The sequence below is a fragment of the Megascapheus bottae genome, chromosome 15 (assembly GCF_031878675.1).
Source record: "Megascapheus bottae isolate mThoBot1 chromosome 15, mThoBot2.hap1, whole genome shotgun sequence".
Taxonomy (NCBI): domain Eukaryota; kingdom Metazoa; phylum Chordata; class Mammalia; order Rodentia; family Geomyidae; genus Megascapheus; species Megascapheus bottae.
The window spans coordinates 30,783,190-30,806,019 of record NC_143523.1 but is presented as its reverse complement, the minus strand read 5'-3'; the positions used below and the strand labels follow the sequence as shown (position 1 = coordinate 30,806,019).

Sequence of the window (22,830 nt, the reverse complement as noted above, 5' to 3'; positions counted from 1 at the left end):
GCAAAATACTGAAGAAGCCTCTTAGCCATGAGGTCTGAGGTAGGTCTGGTGTGGGGCAGAGGAAAATTCTCAGGGCCCAGTGCAGGCTGTTCCTGCTCTGCCTGGCCTGATGCAGAACTTGGAAGGGGAGGCACAAAACGATGCCAGGAGCTTTCTCCAAGGGTTCCCAGCAGGCGGGGCTTAGTGACAGTGACATGAGTGGGGGCAGGATGTATGCTCCTTTTCCAGGGATTTTGGCAGCTTCTGCAGCTGTGGGATGACTCCCTAGGCTTCCCACCCACACCAGCCTTCAACAGGGCTCAGCTCTTACCTCCCAGCCACTCGGCAGTGCTCTCCTTTTGGATGAGCCTCGTCTTATATATCTACCTATGATGGTATGTGGGGACATTTCAGAGCTCATTGCAGCACTCTTGACCATGGCCAAGGTGTAGACTCAGCCCAGGTGCCCCTCAGTGGATTGGGTTGAGAAAATGTGATACACACTTACACACACACAGACACACACAATGGAATTTTACTCATCCATTAGAAAGAATGTTATTGCATCATTTGCAAAGACATGGAAGGACTTGGATAAAAATTATGTTAAGTAAAGTAAGTCAGGCCCAGAGAAACAGAAGTTTCATGATTTTTACTAGCATATGTGGATGGTAGAATTGGTTCATAAATGTATAAATAAATAAATAAATAAATACCTTGGGGGGGGTGGATGAAAGTGTACATAAATTAAGTGGAATACCATATATTTAGGGGAGGAAAACAGTATAATTCAAAAACCCCCTATAGTTCAACAAAATAAATGCCAAGAAATGGGTAATTGAAAGGGTTGAGATGTGGTCAGGGGAGAAGGGTAGATAAATGAAGAGAAATGGTAGAGAATGCAGTAAAAAATTATTCACACACCATTCCCACATCTATCTCCTGTAAATTTTAAGGGAAGTGAAGGAAGGGGTGGATTGGAAGGATGAGTGAGAATGTTGAAAGGGGTGAAGATGAATCAAGACACACTGTATTCATAAACTGCTTTGTTGAATAGTAACTCCTTTATGTACCTACTTAAAGATAATAAAAATCTTTTAAGAAGACTATACATTTTGTACTGGGATCTCAAGGAGTTCTTTCTGTTTTTGTTTACATATATTTCTATGTGCTTACTTTTAATTAATATTTTTATGTGGCAAACCAAATTTATATTTTATGGTATATAAGATGAAATTTGATGTATGTATATATTATGGGAGAATTAAGTCATGAAAATTAACACAAGCAATCATCATGACATATAACTTTGCTTATGTCATTTGAATACTCAGCAGAATATAAAATGGGTGACTATTAACACTGCTAGGAAAAAACATCTACTATGTTCTCAAATCTGTAACTTAACAGGTAGGGGATAAAATGAACATTTCTGGGACCGAAAAAAAAAAGAAAGAATGAAAAAAGAAATTAACCTCAGGAGTTCTATGGATGAAATGGACTTTGTTTTTAAGGAAAATATTCCAGATCTTTTGGTGTTCTTTTTCCCATTCTCACTTAAGGAAACCAAATGCAGATGCTGGCGTTTCCAACAGGTTTTAAAAGACCAGCACGTTGTCCCTGGGCTCTAGGTGTTCCTGTGATCTCCATCATCAGTAGGGATTACTTCAGTCACCGGAGTAGCTTAGTCTAAATGACTCCCAACCTTCAAAATGAGTAGTGATGTGGTTCTATGTTGGAAAAATTCCTAGATCCAAAGATAGGAACCCAGTCATACTTGTAAGCATTCAGCCAAACATGTTCTCTCCCAAGCCCTATCGCCTCACTTGCCAACAAAGGGGGGCGGCATGGATCACGCTCTCTGATGCATATTCCAAGCTACAGTTTGCTTTCCATGAAATGAGGCGTAATATCTCTAAGTTCCCTTGTAAGAATCATTGGGTCTATGATGGGATTTCTCAATCTCAGCATGTTTGACATTATGCCAGAGAATTCTTCCCTGTGGGTGGCTCTCCTGTTCATAGATGGGGATGTTCAGCGGTACCCTTGATCTGACCAATGGATACAGTAGTATTTTTCTTCACCATAGACTCTGCCCCTTGTCATTTTGCTGACCCAGAGGTTGTCAGCCATTGTTAAACACAGAGGGTTAAATCACTCCTGGTTTAGTTGTCTTAGATGTTTTATTCCGAATTCTTTCTGGGATAAGGTGGTCCAAATCACCCTCTCTAACAAGTGTGTGTGTGTGTGTGTGTGTGTGTGTGTGTGTGTGTGTGTGTGTGTGTGTGTGTGTGTGTGTATCTGTCTGTCTCTGTCTTTGTCTCTCTTTTTCTCTTTCTTATTTGGAATCAACACAATGAGAGCAGCCAGGGGAAAAAAAGGCTTTCTGAAGAGCAGGACTAGACAGTGTATTGTCATTTATATATTGGCAGAAAACAATCAGAAAGGTGACTTTCAAAGTATTGATGCTGAACCACATTTTGAAGGGAAGGGATTAAAAATGGGAAACTCTGAGCTGTTCTCCTGGCTTACTGAATTGGAACTGGAATTTACAACCAACTCCCAAGGGGATTCTTATGTACCCAAGAATTTTAGAACCGTATTGCATAGCAGTGCTTATTTATTGGTTGTGTTTAAATGTTTGTTTCTAAATAACCAGGGACAGAGCTCTAAACAGAAAACAAAAAGGAAGTAGGCCTTGATATACTAAGTACTGTATCTTAACATTGTTTTCTTTTTCTCTTTTCTAACCTAACAGCCTCTTAAGTACTAATATCATCCATATGATCATGGAGAAAAAACAATCCCTCAATATGTTGCTGGTCAGCATGCATCAGTAAGTCTGTCAAATTCTAGGACCTGGATATTGAACCCAAATTCTCTCGTCAGTACAATGTGGCTATCTAATGAAATTAACCTCCTCCGGTTCTAACGTGTGGTCTGTGCCTCTTCTTTTTCTTGACGCAGGAGAAAATTATTTTGGAGACTTAAAAGGAAAAGTAAAAAGGAAAGCAAGCTCTGATAAAGTGCTCTTTGGCAAAAGAATAGAATAAAGTGCATTGTAATTGTTTCTAAATTAGTTATCTTATCTGATTTTGCTCTGTGTTTTTATAAGCAAAGCCCCAAACTTCTTAACCCCTGAATCCCCCATCATTGTGCAGCTAAAAATGCAAGAGAGCTGAAGCAATGAGTGGATAGGCAGTACTGTTTTCAGTACTGAGAACACATTTTTATTTTCTTCTCTTCCTTGCCACCCTCTATTGCCTAGCAACAATGTGGGAGATGCATTATGGGAGATCCACAGCCACTTGCTGATTGGAGGGCTCAATAATTTTGGCCAGGAAGGCTTCTGAATACTGACTTGTACAATACTTCAGGAAAGATTACTCTATATTCACTAGAAATAGGGAGTAGGAAACTACTCAGATATTGCACAGACCTTGAGAAAACACTCATCAATTTCCTTACTGCTTGGAAACTGCAATTTGGTACCATGGAGCTTGCCTGAATAAAGCAGAACAACAAAATAATGATATTGGGAAGATCTTTGAAAAAGCAAGGCCCATCTAGTTTTCCATTGGAGCTATGTTTCTCCAGTTCTATCACAACCCCCACAATTGGCAAACACAAGGAACGAACACAAGGAAATCTAAATACAGCTATATCCAGTAATCAACACCACTGGAGTTCTACCCTGACTTTCTGCACAAGGGCTGGCTCCAGCTCTCTTCCTATTTATGTTTCTAGGGACTTTCCTTTTCCATTTTCTTAGGACACTCACTCCTAATGGTCAAGCAGTTGAGCTGCTGTCTGTTTGTAGATTACAGAGGTGAAGATACAATACCAAATGGGGTCACGGAGACCTAAATGCAGAACACAGTTACAGCCCTCCCCCAAAGAAAACCCCCAAACAAACAAAACCAGAAATTTGCCAAACACTTTTATAGATGTCTGAAATTTGAGACTGGAGAGATCTCTCTTTTCAGCCAAGCTTGCCTAATATTTTGGCATCCTACAATTTTGTAGACTTTTTTAAGGAAAAGGAAGAGGAAAGTGGGAGGGTGGGAGGGTTTGTCTTTCATTATCTCAGCTGGAGAAATGAGGAAATGTGGTATTTTATTCCTAGGCAAAGCCCTCTGTGGCAGTTAAGTGGGATTTTACAAATCTTCTTTCCTGTTCCATCTTCTTTATGTGACCAGCCCCCATTTCCCTTCCCACCATAGAAAATGTCTCTGATAGAATTATTGGCCTCAGTTCTTTGCTTGTTCATTTATCTGCACTCATTGCCATGGGATTTTTGTAAGTTCTCTTGAAAAAAGGCAGAGTCAGTTTCTACTGGCTTGTGACTGGCTCTGGCCAAGATAAGTATGGGCAGCAATGATTTTGTGCCAGTTCTGGATTAGAGTTATAAGGGACAACACATCTCCCATTTCTGTTGGAAGAGCTTCCACAGGTGGCTGCTTCTCCTCAGCCTGAGAGGGATGACATATGGAGAGAGAGGTCAGTTCCCAGAGCACGGAGCTGAGCACAGTCAGATTTATAGCCTGGGGCAGAGTCATCGAACTGAGCTCAGCCTAGATGAACCAATACCCAACTGTCTTGCAGACTTGTGAGCCAGAAGAAATGGCTCTTGTGTTAACACACTAAATCCTGGAGACAAGTCCTGGTTGCTTAGCAAATAGGTAAATGGTACAAAGTACTTATTTCTACTATCGCTTCAATTTATATAACATTCTCAGCACAATATCATTAGAAATAAAGGGCTAATTTTTTAAATTTTTTGACTTTTCATATGTGCAAGTTGATTCTATAATCAGTTTCGGTGACAACATGTTCAGCTTTTCTTACTAGCTAATAATGGCACCGAGGAATGGACTAGACATTCTAATTTCCAGGCTCACAACAGTGATCTTGTACAAGACACTGTTCATGACGTAAGGCTCCAAGGGTCCTGAAATAGAGTCAAGCTTCTGTTACTTACTTAATCATTGCATAATTTTGGCAAGGCCAGTTACTTTCACTGAATCTCAATTTCCCTATCTGTGGAGGATGCTAATACAGAAAATGTGTACAGAGTAAGTGCTAAATAAATGGCAGCAGTTTTGTGTTGGTGGACTAGAGCACAATAAAGGCTATTTTCTTTCCAAATATAGGTGACCTTGTGTCCTTCACAAGGTAACTACATCTTTTCGCCAGATATGGTATTTTCCTTAGCTTCTTTTGGGACCTGAGTGTTGAGGTCTGATATTGCATGTCAGAACCCTCTTTTCCTTCCTTGAGTCTCTGCTTGGTAAGAACCTTTTACGGCGAGTTGTTGATTGGCCAACCTGGATAGGTGATGCCTTTATTTATAACCGCCTTTACTGCCACCAACACTCCAACAATAATCACAGTATTCGTAGACAGTTAGAATGCTTTCTAGATTCAAATATTTTACATGGATGATGTCAGCTTCAAACAAACCCTGTGCTCAAAAACTGAGTTGTGTTCATAAAATTCATGGTCAAGTTCTCAAACAAAATATGACTATATTTGGAGAAGATCTTCAGAAATGATTAAGGTTAAATGAATTCATAAAGATGGGCTCACAATTCATTGGGATTGGTGGTTTTCCCAAAGGAGGAGAGATAAAAGAAAATAGCATCCTTTCCTCTCCTCCTGGCCCAACCCTTCCTCTCCTCATCTCTGGTTCCTGTCCTCTCCTTCTCTTGGTTTCACAAAGGAAGAGAATACATAAAGGCACAGTGAAAAAATGGTCACATACAAGCCAAAGAAAGGACTTTCCCTAAAAACCCATCTTGTTGTCACCTGGATCATAGAGTTCTGGCCCTCAGAAAATCGAGAAAGTAAATTTCTGTGGGTGAAGCCTCCTTCTCTGGTATTTTCTTAATGTAGCCTGTATGACCAAAGCAGGCTATTCAGTTGATATGATCATCAAGCCCATTTTACAGCCCGGGAAGCTGATGTTCAGAAAGATGAAGTCATTGAACCCTGGTGCCACCTCCAGCACTTGGTAGAGTCAGGATTCCCCCAAGCTTGTGCTTCTCATCTCTCCTCCAAAAATGTTGGTTCTGGATATCTCACTCCTTGCAGACATTTTTTTTACAGGTCTGGTGTAGAGAATCCATGCAGTCCCCAAACATGGGAGGCTTAAAGCCAAGAATGCACTCCTGTGATTCACAGTTGGGGAGACACAGGCATGTGGCCTAGGCTGCTTCTTTTTAGTAAGGGTAGAACTTTAGGGAGTAATCCACTAGTGTTTGAGGAAAGCCACTTGGAACAAAGAGGTGGTTGCAATAAATTCTTTATAGTGCAAGTGGTTCACTCAATGCATATTTTATCATGTCTTATGCTGGGCATAAGAAAAGTAGCTAGTTATATAATATTTATTAATATTAATAAAAGCAGAGAAGTTATTTTTGCAGTCTCCCTATTTATCTTCCTACCATGATGTCAGCTACTCTTTGTGTCCCCAGTGTACCATTTTGGCCCCAGGGAGGATAACCAGTCCTTCAGGAGAGGAAGGAAATGATGTTGAGGAAATCTCTACCATGTAGTAAAGGCTGGGAAAACCCAATATTTCAGCATCCAGTGAAAGATGAGCTAGCTGGAGGAGTGTGGAGAGTCAGGCAGGGAAATGTGGGTGAGTGGGTGAGATGTTCTCTCCTAATGTGCTGTATTGTTCAGTTTTTGAGTCTAACTTGGGTTAGGAAGAAAGAGAGAACCACTGAGGGGCAGAAAGATCTAGAGAAGTTTAAGGAAGGTGGAGAATGTTGAGCTTAATGATCTGATTTCTGAGGATAACAAAGGGGTGTTATGAGTCTCTGGGTCATATAATTCTTCATTGTTGGTTAGCTTTCTCATACTGTCAGATGTTAAGCATGATCTCTGGCTAGTTGTACCTCCCATCTTGTGACAACCAAAAAGTGCTTCCAGATATTACTAAAAATCTTCTAGAAGCAATACTATGACCTCTTCCTTTATATAGAAACCACTGTCCTGAAAGACTTTCAGCATTTGTTTCAGGGCTATAACCACAATGATAGGGAGTGAGGGAGGGGTGCCAGTTTTCTGGAAGTGGAAAACCAGAAAGTTCCCACATACCCCGATGATGGGATCATCAAAGGTGCTGGGAAGGCCCATCACCTTGCAGGGGTCTGGAAACAGCCCAATGAACCATGATTGTCAGTCAGCACAGTCAATGCCTGTCCAGGACCAAGGCACAGCAGAGATAAAACAGGAGAGCACAGGGGTCCCTGGCTCTCACTTCCTGTTTGCATTCTCTTACTTCTGATAAGGAGAAAAAGGAAGACAAGAAAATCTAGATGACTTCAATAAGGTGGAATCAGTGTAACTCTGAAATGCATTCAAGCCATAAGAGATTGAGGAGTCACTGACTGAATTATTTAGAATCTTCTGTTCCCAATTACCAAAATGGGCTAGGGAACTTTTGAGAAATCACATCTCAATAATGGGAAAAGTAAGGGACTACATTTTCACTAGATATCTGAAGAGCAGTGGAGTCTGTGGTGGTAACAGTAGAGAATGGCGGCTAGCGTGTATCAAGGATGTACTGAATGCTAGGTGCTTTGCATTTCCTCTTGAGGCATGTTTCCCATTGTGATCTATTCCTTACTTATTATAGGATGGAGTGATGAGGCTTAGATGCAAATCTAAATGAGGTGACTCCAGTCCCCTGGTGAGGTGCCTCATGACTCTGCTGTACTATGTTCTTATTGCTGTAGCACTTCTCTGTTTCTATGCCCCCAAATCAAATCTATTCATTTATTTCTTTTGTGGTACTTGTAAGGACAAATCGTGCCATTCCATTTCTTCTCTGTAGCAATGTTTAAAGAGCCTTTCCAGCATTTAATTCCTATCAAGTAAGTGATTTCTTTTCTCCGAGGAGCAGAATGCTCTCAACAGAAGAAACTAAAGGGAGCATTTGTTGTAGTGGATTATTCATGGTAAAGAATTTGCTACACTCGTTGCCACAAAGGACCGTTTGTGTGCGGATCTGTGTCACTCTGCGTCCCATAAGCAGAGCCTTGAACAATGAGCTTATCTCCTGGCCCTCGAAGTGGACCACAGTAACAATGCTTTGTAGAAGGAATTACTGACCACTCTCAGGCTTCCCAGCACCACTGTTTTTTGAAATGGGCAGGACATTTTTGGAGACAAAAGTCAATTACATTAAAAATGAATCTGTTTTGTTTTAGTTTTCTCCTCAGCCATCAGTTTCTATTTAAAATACAGCACAGCTTTGGGTCTATTTACAGTGCCTTCCTACCCCTGACCTTTATTAGGAAACAGTTTCTTGTCTGAGCATGAAAAACAGAGGCTGAGGAAGAATCTTTTTTTTTTTTTTTTTTTTTTTTTTTGCCAGTCCTGGAGACTGAACTTAGGGCCTGAGCATGGTCCTTGAACCTTCTCAAGGTTAGAGCTCTACCACTTGAGCCATAGCACCACGTCCGGCTTTTTTTCTAGGTATGTGGTACCGAGGAATCAAACCTGGGTCTTGGTGCATGCTAGGCAAGCACTCTACCACTAGGCCAAACTCCTGGTCTAGGAATAATCTGTTAAAATATCCAACATTGTGATTTTTTTTTTTTTTTTGCCAGTCCTGGGCTTGAGCTCAGGGCCTGAGCACTGTCCTTGGGCTTTCTCAAGGCTAGAGCTCTACCACTTGAGATTCAGCACCACTTCCAGCTTTTTTTCTAGGTATGTGGTACCGAGGAATCGAACCTGGGTCTTGGTGCATGCTAGGCAAGCATTCTACCACTAGGTAAAACTCCCAGCCCAACATTGTGATTTTAAAAAGGCCAAATCTTTTGAGTTTCATGAAAACAAAGCAAACCAAAGGGGGAAAAACACACTCCACTGCAGTTTTCCAAAAGTCTCTAGTGTCGATCAATTTAATAATGTTGGAAATAAATTTCCATGTCTATTTTCAGACTAATTATGGAGGATTACATATGGATGGAAGACATGTGGCATTTACTCTGTGAGCAGTGGATTTCAGTTTTCCCTTTGAATCTGGCTCTGTTGGTGTTGTTCTGACCAGCAGAATTCAGTGAAAGGCACACAATGCCAGCTCTGATTGCAACTTCCTCCTGGGTTAGGAGCTCAGGGTTCAAAGCCTGATTGCCTCAGATGGGACTGGGAGAGCTATGCTGTGAAAAGCAGAAGCATTTGGGAGGGGTCCTGGATGATGGCTTGGACAAGGGGTAGGAAGATGAAAACAGACAATATCAGATGGGAGAATGAAGAAGCTGTCCTAAGATCTCAGAGACAGATCCTCTAGGTTCAAGTGCTATAGACTTACCAAGACAGATCTTCCCAAATTATTGATCTACTGAATTATGGACAAAACAAATGATTGTCAATGAATTTGGGGATATGCAGACCATATATAACCAACTTTTCTGCTTTTGTAGATGGTTATAGCTGAGCTGAAGAAACTTCACAAGGAAACTGAGGCCTGTGAAGACAACTGAAAAATATGGTATTTAGAAGTACTATCTTTGCTTCGAGGAGAGACAACAGAATGCATTTCTTCCTGAGGGATGCATATCTCACCCAACTTAACAGCTGACTGACAGAGTGTATGCCTTCCTGAGAAAACTCAAGCTACCTGCCCCAAATACAAATAACAGGGCACCTCCCCATCTCAAGCTTTTGTTTTATGGCAGGATGCATTTTTACTTGGAAAACTCTAAATAAAGCCAGGTATAATTAGAGCAAAGACAAAGTACCTCTTTGCATAACATTGAAGCCAGACCCCCTGCCTTAATCCTAGAAATACCCCAGCAGCCCAAGGAGCTTTGTGCTTCTTTGTCTGTCTCCCTGAGAGCACTCACTCTGTAAGTGTGTCCCTGCCCTTCTGTTTGTCTGCTTTTTGTCTATTTGTCTGATTACCTGTCTGTTAATTTGCTCAATAAAGCTCTGCCAAGTTTTCTTACTATCATGACTTGTCCAGAAATTCTCAATTTGTGATGGAAGTCAAGGACCCTAAATGAAGAGTTCCTGTATTTAAAGAGAATCTTTACTAAACCTCACCTCTATTCAGTGACAATAGATTAGGCATTCTTAGGATGCTGGAGCTGGAAAGAGTCAGAGAAAGAAATTTGCAGTTCTCGAACCTATAAAAAAATCAAAAAGGATACTGAAATGTAGTGTGAAAACGCTAGGCCACTCTTGGTCACTTAGTCGCAGAGCCAGGCTGTTCACCACTGTTAACAGCCTTGTCACTTTACCAGATAAGAAAACCCTTTGGTCTGAAGGAGATATTTGTTGTGGCCACTGAATTCCCAATCTGTGTCTTCATTTCCATACTTCTCCACTGCCCTCTACCACACAAGCCTTTTTCTGAGAAGATCCAGGCCATTCCTAGGACATTCTTTGGTCCTCAGGCTACCTCGTTTTCAAGGAAAGTTTATTCAACTTCAAATGTAAAGAGTGCACAAAGGACATTGTAATTCCTGTTATCAAGTTTCCTTCCTTTAGAGCAGATCCACTGGGAGCCAAGAAAGGGCTAACCCCAGGATTTCAGGATCAAAAGTAGAAGGCTCCTGCATTATCTGGCTCTTAACCAAGTACCTGGGTCCCTTTGATTTCATTTCACATGGTCCTTGCCAGTGGCTTACTTACTGGTGGTGCACCAAGGTCTGGGTTCCCCTCACAGCCCACACAGCTATGTTTCTGTGGACACATTCTGTGAAAAACTTGACCTCATCATTTTCCACTTAACAAGGAAGGGGAAACTCACAGGGGACCCAATTCAACTGACTATACTGCCATGTTTAAACTGCTCTCCATGGGAGAAAGCCTCAAGAGGAAACCTTTCCAGTATTCTCTGGAATTTCCTAGCTGGGAACCAGAATATAGTGATCACTAATGCATTTGTTACTAAGAAAAGGCATTTCAGTCTTCAGAGACTGAACAGTTGCCTGAAATGGAAAAAAAATCCACCTACTCAAATGATGAGACTCTTCTACTTAGTGAGAAAATGGGAAGAACAGTTGAAAAGTATCCCGAAATGAGCAGAAATAAGTAATACCTTTTAATAAAGAAAATCCTAACTCTTCAGTCAGAATACTTCACAGTGCACTCAAAATCATTTTCATGAGCAATGCGTATGAAAAATAAGGATTTCACAACTTGGAGGCAGGGACAGGAGGAGGAAAACTAGAGGAAATCGAAGGAAGGGATGATATTGTCCACAAGAAAAATGTATGCATTACCTGAATTGTAAAATGGTAATCCCTTGTACAATAGCTTAATAATAACAACAAACTTGTATTAAAATAAGGATTCTAGAACTTCATTTCCACTGACTCCTAGGTTGCTCTTGTTTGATGACTGCTTTAAATTTATTATTTATCTATTTATTTATTGCAGGTACTGGGCCTCCCTAGTGCTCTTATTCTGCTTTTTTGCTCAGAACTGGGATTTTTCTACCACTTGAGCCTCCAGTTCTGGTTTTACTGGTTAATTGGAGATAAAAGATTCATAGATTTTTTTTATCTTTCTGGACTGGCTTTGAATCTTAACCCTCAGATTTCAACTTCCTGGATAGTAGGATTATAGGTATGAACCATGACATCCAGCATCTCAGATTTCTTGTGCAAACAAATTTTGTTAAATTGATTTTTTTGAGAAGTTAAAATAAATCTCAGCTCTCATTTCCTGCACATGATCTTAATGTCTACACATACTTTTTTTTAAAAATGAGCTTCTGATGCAGATATTGTGTGAAAGGCTGAAGAAAGGCTAATGGAAATCTTTATGTGTATTTTTTAGAGCTCAAGACCCCATCCCCCCATTTCTTTACCTTATCTTCTTCCTTTAAAATTTCTTTTATGCATGAAACATTCCCCCTTAGGGTTTTCTGGCCACCAGGGAAATTCCCAGGTGCAAGTACGTTCAGTCCTCAGCCTCAGGAAAGACTCTGATGTGGATCTTTGAAGATGGAGGAACTTAAATATTAAAAGATCTACCAGGTGCTGATAGAGTTGAGCCAGCAATCCCAAAGGGGAATTTGTTTTCGATATAAATACTAATATTATAGTAATTGCGAAGCAAATATTTCTAAGTGCGTTGATTGTTCTGATCAGCTCTGCCCTCGCTTCTTAAGGGATTTTAGGCTGGGTAAGTCAGATACAATATGGGAAAGCTGTGAGGGAATAGGAATTCATGCTGAGCCTGCATTCTTTCTCTCCCTCATCCCTGACAATTTTTGGTCATGAGTCTCATTTCCATTTAACCATTTAACTTCAGAAGCTTCTGCTAGTCTTGTACATTGAATATGTCTAGAAACTGGCACAGGCATCAGATAAAAATGCTTACTTTTCTTTCTTTAGGTACCTAGTATTGGTTAAGAAAGTGCTTCTCATTCTTCAAGAGTTAGCTTATATGTCAATCTCCATGCAGCTCTTGTCCTATGAGAGTTAGCATTATTCCATTAGTTTTATGCTGATTGACATGATATTAATGATAAATACAAAATATGTGCAGAGTTATTTTAGCTCAAATGTATTGGTAATGTTATTATGCCATATATGAATACCCATAATAATATTACTGTTATCCAGTTAAAATAATACTAGCTTGCAAATAATAGTAACCACACTAATAATGGCCAACACTTACTGAGCACTTACTAGCCTTTATGTTCAGCCTTCCATATGTATTTTTTTCATTTAATGCTTACTTCTATTCTTTTATTTTTTAAAAATGAGCTGACTTTTACTCGTCATGAAACTCTTACGACATTTATAATTAAAAGCTGGGGGTGCTGGGAGAGGATAAATGTCAATCATTAGTAACTTTGCATACACAGGCAGATGGCAGCTAGCAGGAAAGTGGTCCATGTTAGGGGTGCTGGTCCATACTCCTGGAAGCCATGAAGTGATCATCCGTCACTCAAGTCCCGTAGTCTTGAAGGAACGGCTGGCTAAAACAGTGGACTTGGCCATGCCAGCACTGACACAAGGAACATTTCTTGGGCAGCTAGGTACTATGTGGCACAGAGCCACAGTGCTGTTTGAGCGTGCTGTGTTCACAGTTCTGTCCGTAGAAAGGGGCAGGCACAGAAGGACCCCAGAATGAACGTCACCCCATTGAGACAGCAGGCTTTGTCTGTCATGGATGGCACATGCTGAAAAGATGGAGCACAAACTGTGAGTTCCTCCTGTGACCTAACACTGTTATCTCCAAAGGGCAAGTCTCTCACAGATGGACGTGCAACTTCACCATGGTTCAATCCAACAACTAATCCAGCTTGAAACACATTGGAAATGGCTATGATCAAAATCACACTGAAATAAAGAGACCATCACCATTTTCTCCAAGTCCATAGTCTTTGGTCCTTAGAAATCTAAGAGGGGACTGGGGCGGGGGAATAGAAACTTCTAGCTGTGTCTTTCATTCATAAGAGTCATATCCAAAACACCTTAAGGAAGTTGTTCATTTTCCAGAAATGAAAAAAATAAATTTCAAAAGATGATCTATCCAGATAAGGAATAGTTTAGACCCAGAGGGTCTAGGCTGAAATTGAGAGGAGAAATCCAGGAAAAGCTAAGGGTAAAGGAGAAGCTTACTTCTATTCTTAAGGCAAATGGCATAGAGGGGAATGTAATTTCACCTAGCTTGAGAGTGTTTGGCATGAGAGTAGTTTGAACCCAGAGCCCATTCCCCTATCAGCAAGTCACTCCTCTTTATACCTTGAGGTCCAGATCCTAGTCTGTTCCTTGCCCAGAGCACTCCATCACATTCTATCTTTTCTTACAGTGACTGATGAGCTGCCACTTCCTGGAGGGCAGGCTGGGTTTATCTCCAAAGCTTCAGAATCCTGAGCCCAGGGCCTTGACCATACAGATAAGTGTTCTTCAGATGCCTGTCTGAATTGGTTGAAATTCCATTTCCAAACAGGGTCAGGCTTGCTCATGACAGTAATAACCACTCGTTACTGCACCTAGCTCTCAGATGGGGCTGCTTCCTTAGGATTCATTTCTAGTGAGAGCAGAAAGCAATTACAAGGTGCTTTTCATGCTTACTTCATCTACCAACAACCAAGGCAGTTATTACTCAAATATCTGCAAAGTGTCAATCAGGTTTCAGATGAGTTACATTGAAGTGTATGGTGACAGCAATTGTGAAGATGACTGAGTATCATAGGCCAAGTGCTTACTGCATCTTTTGCAAAAAGTAATTTCTTCACCCCATCACAATCCTGTGTACTAGCTATGATCTTTTTATATGTGAAAGTGGAATAAATTGCTCACAGTCACCCAGCTGGTAAGTAAAAAGATGTGACTTCAAGTCTGTACCTTTCATAGTTTTAGTATATTTTACAAAGTAGAATCCTGTCCTCTCTAGTTAAACCCATAGTACCCATGGAGCATGCTTCCCTTACTAAACTAGGCGCCTGCAGACTAACAAAAAGTAGACTACATTGAAATGGCTGCCATCTTGAAGATGGGTAGGGTGATTGCAACTAAGTGAAGTTAATTTTTTCTTCTTAGACAAGAGGTCATTTGTCATAGATTCCCATGTTCCTTCTGAGGGACTCAGAGGATTCTGGTTAGATGATTTGTGGGCCCCAAGTAGTTGTTTCTAGTACTGCTATATGGAGTTTGCTAGCACACTGATTCCTCAGTTCATCTTCATGTAGATTTCAAGCCTGCTCCATCTTGGGTTAGTTGAAAGAGTCAGTCATTTTGTGTTTTTGTAACAAGCTGATCAGGAACTAGCATTAAATACTCAAGGAAACACAGAAAGGCTTAAGTGTGGGGATATGTGTGGAAAATCCAATATGTAAGGTTCATGGAACTCAGATTGTCTTATGTCTTCTTACTTGTTTAATGAAAGAAACTTCTCTGAAAATGTAGTTTATAAACTCCTGTAGGAGTTCACAATGGCTTTTTAACTATCAACACAACAATGGCTCAAGTGCCAAGGTAGCTAGCTTTATGCTTCTAGAACCAAACTTGCATTTCAGGTGTAGTAGAAGTAGGTGTTTTCAGAGGACTGGAGCCCAGTAATTGTCAGAGCTCCTTTGGGCTTCTGATCTTCAATGCTGCAGTGATTACAAGAGTATTTAGGCAAGCTTTTCTTTGTTTTCTTCTTCTTCTTCTTCTTCTTCTTCTTCTTCTTCTTCTTCTTCTTCTTCTTCTTCTTCTTCTTCTTCTTCCTCCTCCTCCTCCTCCTCCTCCCCTTCCTCCTCCTACTCCTCTTCTCTTCTTCTTCTTCTTCTTCTTCTTCTTCTTCTTCTTCTTCTCTTCTTTCTTCTTCTTCTTCTTCCTCCTCCTCCTCCTCCTCCTCCTCCTCCTCCCTCCTCCTCCTCCTCCTCCTCTTCTTCTTCTTCTTCTTCTTCCTCCTCCTCCTCCTCCTCCTCCTCCTCCTCCTCCTCCTCCTCTTCCTCCTCCTCCTCCTCCTCCTCCTCCTCCTCCTCCTCCTCCTCTTCCTCCTCCTCCTCCTCCTCCTCCTCCTTCCTCCTCCTCCTCTCTTCTTCTTCTTCTTCTTCTTCTTCTTCTTCTTCTTCTTCTTCTTCTTCTTCTTCTTCTTCCTCTTCTTCTTCTTCCTCTTCTTCTTCTTCCTCTTCTTTGCCAGGCCTGGAGCTTGGGCATGGTCCTTGGGCTTATGGCTCTACCACTTGAGCCACAGCACCACTTTGGGCTTTTTCTGTGATACACAGAAAAAGAATTGAACCCAGGGCATTGTGCATGCTAGCCAGGCAAATGCTAGCCACGCACTCTACCACTAGGCCACATTCACAGCCCCAGGCAAGGTTTTCTCAATAGCTTGCTGCTATATTTCTTGTTTTTTTTTTGGCCTTGGACTGCTCATGAGCAGTGACATGCTTAAACCTCGGGGCTGCTGGGACACAACCCAAGTTCTGAATGACACCTTGTGTCTGTGATTTTAAAAAGTGTTCCTGTGAATGCAACCAAAATGTTGATCCTTTAAACAGAAGACCACTCATTCTCTGCATTGTGTGTGGACTGAATTTCCACAGCAATTCCAGAAGAACCAAGAAGAACACATTTTCTGTTGACTACACAAAAGTCTTCTTCAACTTTGCCCAGGGACAGAATTTTATCTCTTTCAATATGTTAAAAAAAATAAAAGAAAAACAAACCACTATCCTAGAAAGCCAGTGTTAAGGAAGCACATTTAATTAGGCAAGAGCTTTTGAAATCAAAATTTTTTTGAAAGTTTTTGGTTTAACATTAAAGACAAAGGGACCTCAACTGGCAAGCACCCTAATCACCTGAATGTGAAATTTAAACATGAAAGTCAAGCTTCCCTCTGTCCTTTCCCCTAATTCAATCCCACCCACAACTTTCTCATTAGCACTCAGTAGCAGTTGGCTACTGTGGTAGATTGTTTATATATCTTGCTAAAATGAATACTATTTTCATCTGACCAAAATTCCAAACAAGTCCATACTCGAGAGAGCGAAATCATTACTTGTTTTTTTTCCTCAAAACTCAACCAAAGTATTCAAATAGCCCAATAGGTTTTTTTTCCCCTTTCTTTCTTTTTTTAAGCATTTGATCTATTTAGGACAAAGATGACTCTGAAAAAAACTAACCTCAGGTTCTCCTCCCCCTCCCCCCCCCACTTTCTGGCAATATGCTGTGTTGTAAAGAGGAACGAGAGTTTTGTTCTTCTTGAATGATATCAAACTATGAATGCAAAGAACTGTCCTTCAAGTGAAAGATGAGCAACAGGCTAGATGGAGCCCATAGCAGTCTTTAATTTAACTCAAATAGAGCTATCATTAAGTTTAAAATTATTTATGTTTAATCATTTAAGTTTTAAATGATTTCTAAGATAGAATATGAAAATCATAATCCATAGAAAAAATAGGTAAGATGGATTTCTGCAAAATTGAAAAGTGATGTTTTTGAAAGACACTGTTAAGAGAATCAGAAGACAGGCTGTAGACCAGCAGGGGATATCTACAAATCACACATCTGTGCACAAATCATATGAAGAACTGTCATAATTCAAGGATAAAAACCTCCAATAAAATTGGTATAAAATTTAAAATGGATAATTTCATCAAAGAAGATAGACAAATAACAAATGAACACGTTTAAAATACCCACTCAAAAACTGGGTGCCTTATGCCTGTAATCCTAACTACTCAGTAGGCTGAAATCTGAGGATCATGGCTCAAGGCCAGCCCTGGTACTAAAGTCCGTGAAACTCTTATTCTCAATTAACCACCAGAAAACTGGAAGCGGCACTGTGGCTCGAGGACTAGGGTGCTAGCCCTGAGCTGAAGAGCTTAGGGACTGTGTTCAGGCCCAGAGTTCAAGCCCCCTGACAGACAAAAACAAACAAAACAAAACAAAGCCAATAACAACAACAAAAACCCCACTCACTTAAAGTGATTATGAGAGTCAGAGGGTTTAAATAAAGTGAAAAACAGTCAGATACCACCAACTATTCAAATAGCTGGATTTCAAGAGACTTCGTCATGAATTAGCAAGCATACAGAGCAAACAAGACTGCTATGAACTGTTTAGAAGGTAAAATGGCGCATGGTGTTTCTGAATACAGGTTGGAAATTTCTTAGAAGGTTATATGATGCAGCTATTTTGCCCTTAGGTACTTATCCAAGAGACACTAAGCCTATGTTCCAAGAAATAAAAATCAATTATTTTAGCAACTTTATTTTTAGTAGCCCTAAATTAGAAACAATACAAATGTCATGAAGAGATGAATATATAATACAAAATGTGGTTATATACATAGAATGGAATACTACCTTATAGTGGAAAAGAATAAACAATATATATATGTTTATATAATTACACTAAGCTTTGAAAAAGAAATACCAGACTAGAAAGAGTACGTACTCTGAGATTCCACTTATATATAATTCCAAAAGCAATGTACATAAGTGAATATCTGCATTTAAACAAATTCTTCCTTATCTATTAAAGTTACCTGCACAGGCATTTGAGTTGCTAGCTGTGCCTCTTGAAAGTATTCCATTTCTCAAGTGCTCTTGGAATGCCAGATCAAGTTCCCCTTATATAAATTTTGCAATTGTAAACCTGGTATCAAAGATCAACATAAAGGAAAAGGATTTGGGAGTTTATGAGGGGGAAAACACTTCTTTTGCTTCTCACACAAAACCTGAGACAATTGTTTCCTTGCCAGCTTGGGAGACTGACTTTAACTCTTCAACTCAAAACTAATTCAGGATAGGATAAAAGTCAAAGGAATGTTTGATAAGAGAAGTATTGATAAAAACCTACAGGATCTGCTACGGCTAAAAGTTCTTGATGTTCAAAAACTGAGCAGAGCATTTTCCTACATGACAGTTCTTGCATGAAGAGCTGTTTTTTTTCTTTTTTTAATTAAAAAATTTATTAACATTGATTTTTACATCATATTTCAAAGGACGTGTTTAACAAACAAGTATTCAAGAAGGGAATTTCTAGGCTGGGAGTTTGGCCTAGTGGTAGAGTGCTTGCCTGGCATGCACAAAGACCCAGGTTCGATTCCTCAGTACCACATACACAGAAAAAAGCTGGAAATGGTGCTGAGGCTCAAGTGGTAGAGCTCTAGCCTTGAGAAAGTCCAAGGACAGTGCTCAGCCCAGGACTGGCAAAAAAAAGGGGGGGGGGAATTTCTATATATAATCACTGGCACTTAGATTTTAGAACATAATTAAAATTAGGCTGAGGGTTTGTATGTCATAGATACACACTAATCTATGTAATAAACATTATGTCTATAGAGTCATAAATTTTTATGTCTATGTAGTTGTGTTTATATTTCCAATACCATGTCCACAGCATTGGGTATGCAGATACTGAGTCCTCGCTCTTACACTGTTCGGATCTAATAGCCACATATTAAGGATACCATGCTCCTTTTGTTCCTTTGGTCTTGACTTGTCTAGAGCTGTTTTTTGTTTGCTTTTTTAAAAAAATGCTGGACTCTGTTGGCGGGACAGTTCCATGGTACCCTGTTGCTGATTCTAGAACAACTGTTCCCTTCACTAGGGCTCTGAAAACTCTCCCTAGACTCTTTTTGGTACAGGAAATCCAGAACTATGGGGCTGATTTGAAACACAATTATAACCCTTTCAGCCACTAGGGTCAGGTTAAAACTTCCCAGGTTTTGAGTTTTATGCCTCCTGTTTTGACACAGCTGCCTCAGCAGATTCAAAGGTTGCATCTAGAATGAGGTTGTCAGATCTTCTCAGCCTGACAGAAGCTATTCCTTTGAAGCTCAGAAATTCCTCTGAAGTGCTGAGACCTGTCTCATGCATGCAAAGCAAGCTCTCTTCTATTTGTGGAGCTATATCCTGAAATCCATTTTGTTTTCTACTTTCTTGTCTTTCCTTTTTGAAGGACTGAATATTGTTTATATGGAAATTTCATATCACTTTGGAGATAAAATTTCTATAGTAATCTCAGTCTTCCTTAAAGATCTGTATCCATCTCAAATTTACTTCAATGGAATGGTTGCTTCTGAGATTAGAAAATCTTTTGCTCCATCCAAAGAAGGAAAAAGAAATTTTTTGTCAGTTGTGGGGCCTGAACTCTGGGTCTGGGCATTGTCCCTGAGCTCTTCAGCCCTAGGCTACTGCCCTATCTCTTGAGGCACAGCACCACTTCCAGTTTTCTAGTGGTTAATTGGAGATATGTGTCTCATGGACCTTAGTGCTAAGGTGGTTTTGAACTGAGAGCCTCAGATCTCAGCATCCTGAGTAGCTAGGATTACAGGAGTAAACCACTATGCCTGGCTGGAAAAGTGTTCTTATTTATGTAAATTTCTGATATTTTTCTGCAAAAGCATACTGTAACTATCTAAAGTTTAGAGAGAGTGGAGATGAGAAAGGGAGTAACTCAGCTTGAAGATTTCTAGCCAGATCACTTATTATTATTATTTTTGGGGCTTGAAATCAGGGCCTTGGCACTGTCCTCGAGCTTTTTTAGCTTATGGCTAGCACTCTACCGCTTGAGAAAATGCTCCACTTCTGGATTTTTTTTGTGTGTGTGTATGACGAAGTGGAGATGAGAGCCTCAAGGACTTTCCTGCCTAGGCTGGTCTTACAAGTCTTGTTCCTCAGACCTCAGCCTCCTTAGCAGCTAGGATTACAGGTGTGAACCACTGGCCCCCGGCTTGCCAGATCACATTTGAAGGAATCTACCTTTATTACCATGTTCATTGTCACCATCATCATCATCATCAATTATCATTGTTACCAAGATTTTTCTAAGGTCATAAGCATAGACATGCTTGATTACAGTCTCTACTGCATGCTCATAGTTGGGACAAAAGAATAATTTAAATAAAGTTTTATGAGTCATAGGACATATACACAGAATTAGATACAATGGATTTCACATAATCATAATAATGGCTATGCCATACTTTCCAAACATCTGCCAGTGACTGCTATTGGAAACATATTTGAATGTTTTTCTCTTTGATAGTTTTTTAAAAAACTGAAATTGAGTGATATTTTACTGTCCTTGGGAATGATCAAAGTTTTGTTTTTTTAGAGTTTGATTTTGTAGACTCAGAATTGAATACTGTTCTCCAAATTCATGTCCTCTCAGAGATTCAGATTATGACCTTGTTTGGAAATGAGGACTTGGAAGATGTTGGAAAGAGGTCATTTAAGTTTTGGATGGGTTCCAAATCTATTAAAACTGGTGTCTTTATAAATGGAAGAAAAGAGATAAAGAGATACAGAACACCATATGATAATGAAAACAGATGTGGGTGTGATGTATCTACAAACCAAGGAATATTAAGCATTGCCTCAATCATTAGACCTAGGGAAAGGCAGAGAAGGCTCCTGCCCAACATTCTTCAAGGAGAGAGAAAGAGAGTAAGAGACTGACAGACAGAGACAGAGACAGAGCACATAGTTTTGTACTTAACAATGAATTTTTAACTATCACAATTATGACAATACATGCTTTTTTTGGTACTGGGGATTGAATTCAGATCCTCTTGTTTCCTAGACAGGCACTCTATCACTTGAACCTTGCCTCTAGCTGCTATATTTATTTAAATCACTTGATGAATGTGACTTTGCTATGATAGCTCTAAGAAGCATCAGAAAAGTTCTAGTGGATGGTTAAAGGAGTATGTAAGCCAGACACTTTTGCTGCTGGTTCAAAAACTTCCATCATCCATGACTAGTTTACATCCCATAGACCTAAAACTGAACTTAAATGATACTACTAATAATGATTTTCCTTTGTGACAAGCGGCCTCTAAGCCTGGATCTTTTGTTCTTTATCTTCTTGACCCACCAGTATCTTCACAATGGTATCTTATTTCTTCTTACAAGAGAAAAGTCCCAAAGCATAAATTAGGAACTATGCTAGTAGCCATACAGTCTTAATGGTCGGCATTGACATTTTGTACTTGTTTCAATATACCACATGCTTCTCAAAGCCTGAAGACAGCTTCCAAAAATGTTTGAGCAATAGACATATCTGTGAACTAATTGCACCATGCCCCAAGGCAATGGATTTTCAGAACAGCTCTTGAACAGTAAATTCTGGTATTTTTGTTGTTGTTAAAAAAAAAAATCCCTGTCATTACGCCACACCTCAACTTTTCTATATTTTGTTGGATTCTTTGCCTGCCAACTTATATTATCACTTCCCTGGAGGGACAGAGACCTCTTTTTCATCTTGTACAAAGTTGAAGAAGCTGTCAACACTTAGTAAATAATCAGTATCCAAACCAGCACAGTGATCCCTACAAATTATGACCCTCAGGCTCTGAAGACAAAGAAAAAGTTCCATTGTGCAATTTTCCACTCTTCTAATAACCATGCAAGTTATGGGTTAAGTTAATTCCAGTTTAATGTTATAATCCAAGAAAATTTGACTCAATGCAAGTGAGACTCAGGGGATCACCTAGGTCAGCATGTTTGGAAACAACTTTTGGTAACTGGTCACATGGTTTTTGACCAGTTCAGTTCTATCCAGAATAACAAACTTCCTGGGCTTTTGGTCTATTCTCTGCCTACATGATACTTACCACACACATGATAGCAGAACAACTATGGTTATTTCGTTTTTATTTTTTTTTTGTCTTTGATCTTGTTAAGAAGGATCAGCTTAGCCTTTCAGGTTAGGTAGGTCAAAACCAGCTTGCCTGATGCTGCGACTAATGCTAGCAGAGTCAAACTTGAAAGTGTCTAGCTCTACTCAGCTAAGCATCTTCATAATTCTCTATCCCAAATCAAAGCAGTGTGGCTCAAGTGGAAAGGGTTACTGTTAAGTGTCCATGGAACTCTGTATTATGTTTTTTTTCTGTGTGAGGCATGCGCCAGAATTTGTTCCATGGCTCACAGAGGAAGCTCGCAGAGGGAGGGTAGGCTATGTGTGGTTCTGATGACCAGTATTACTTTGAAGATAATCTTTGAAGTGCTCAAGTATGAGTATCTTTCACATCAAGTAATTCTAGACTGAACACTTGATTTCATGTCTCCTATTTTGAGCCCTTTGCTTTTATGATTTCTTACTCTGCATTTTCCTTCATATAAGAAATCTGTTTTATCTATTCTTTCTTTTGAATATAGTTTATCATCCTTCACTTTGTCACACTTCGTCCTTAAACTTCCAATGCAAAAATTCGTAATGTTTGACTCTCCACAAATCTTAGTTGCCTCTCAACTTATTTGTATAATATCCATCTATTCTTCCATCCAACTATCCAACAAAACTTTATCAAATATCTAATAAGTGCCAGATATTGTACTTTGTACTTAGAATAGAATGTGATGGATAAAATACCCAGTCCACCTCTTACGGAGCTCATGGTCTGGTAGTGGCATGGGGCATTGAT

At 39.9% G+C, this 22,830-nt stretch overlaps 1 protein-coding gene and 1 long non-coding RNA gene across 2 annotated transcripts in view; one reads left to right on the top strand and one right to left on the bottom strand.

Annotated features, from left to right (window-relative positions):
- Nucleotides 1-9,923, top strand: part of LOC150054122 (uncharacterized) — a 57,319-nt gene extending 47,396 nt beyond the window's left edge. Inside the window, exon 3 of the long non-coding RNA XR_016537832.1 lies at nucleotides 9,417-9,923. This is a non-coding gene — a long non-coding RNA (uncharacterized LOC150054122). The remainder of the gene's footprint in view (nucleotides 1-9,416) is intronic.
- Rnls (renalase, FAD dependent amine oxidase) overlaps nucleotides 1-22,830 on the bottom strand; it is a 310,493-nt gene that overhangs the window by 8,076 nt on the left and 279,587 nt on the right. The gene's annotated exons all lie outside the window — the stretch shown is intronic.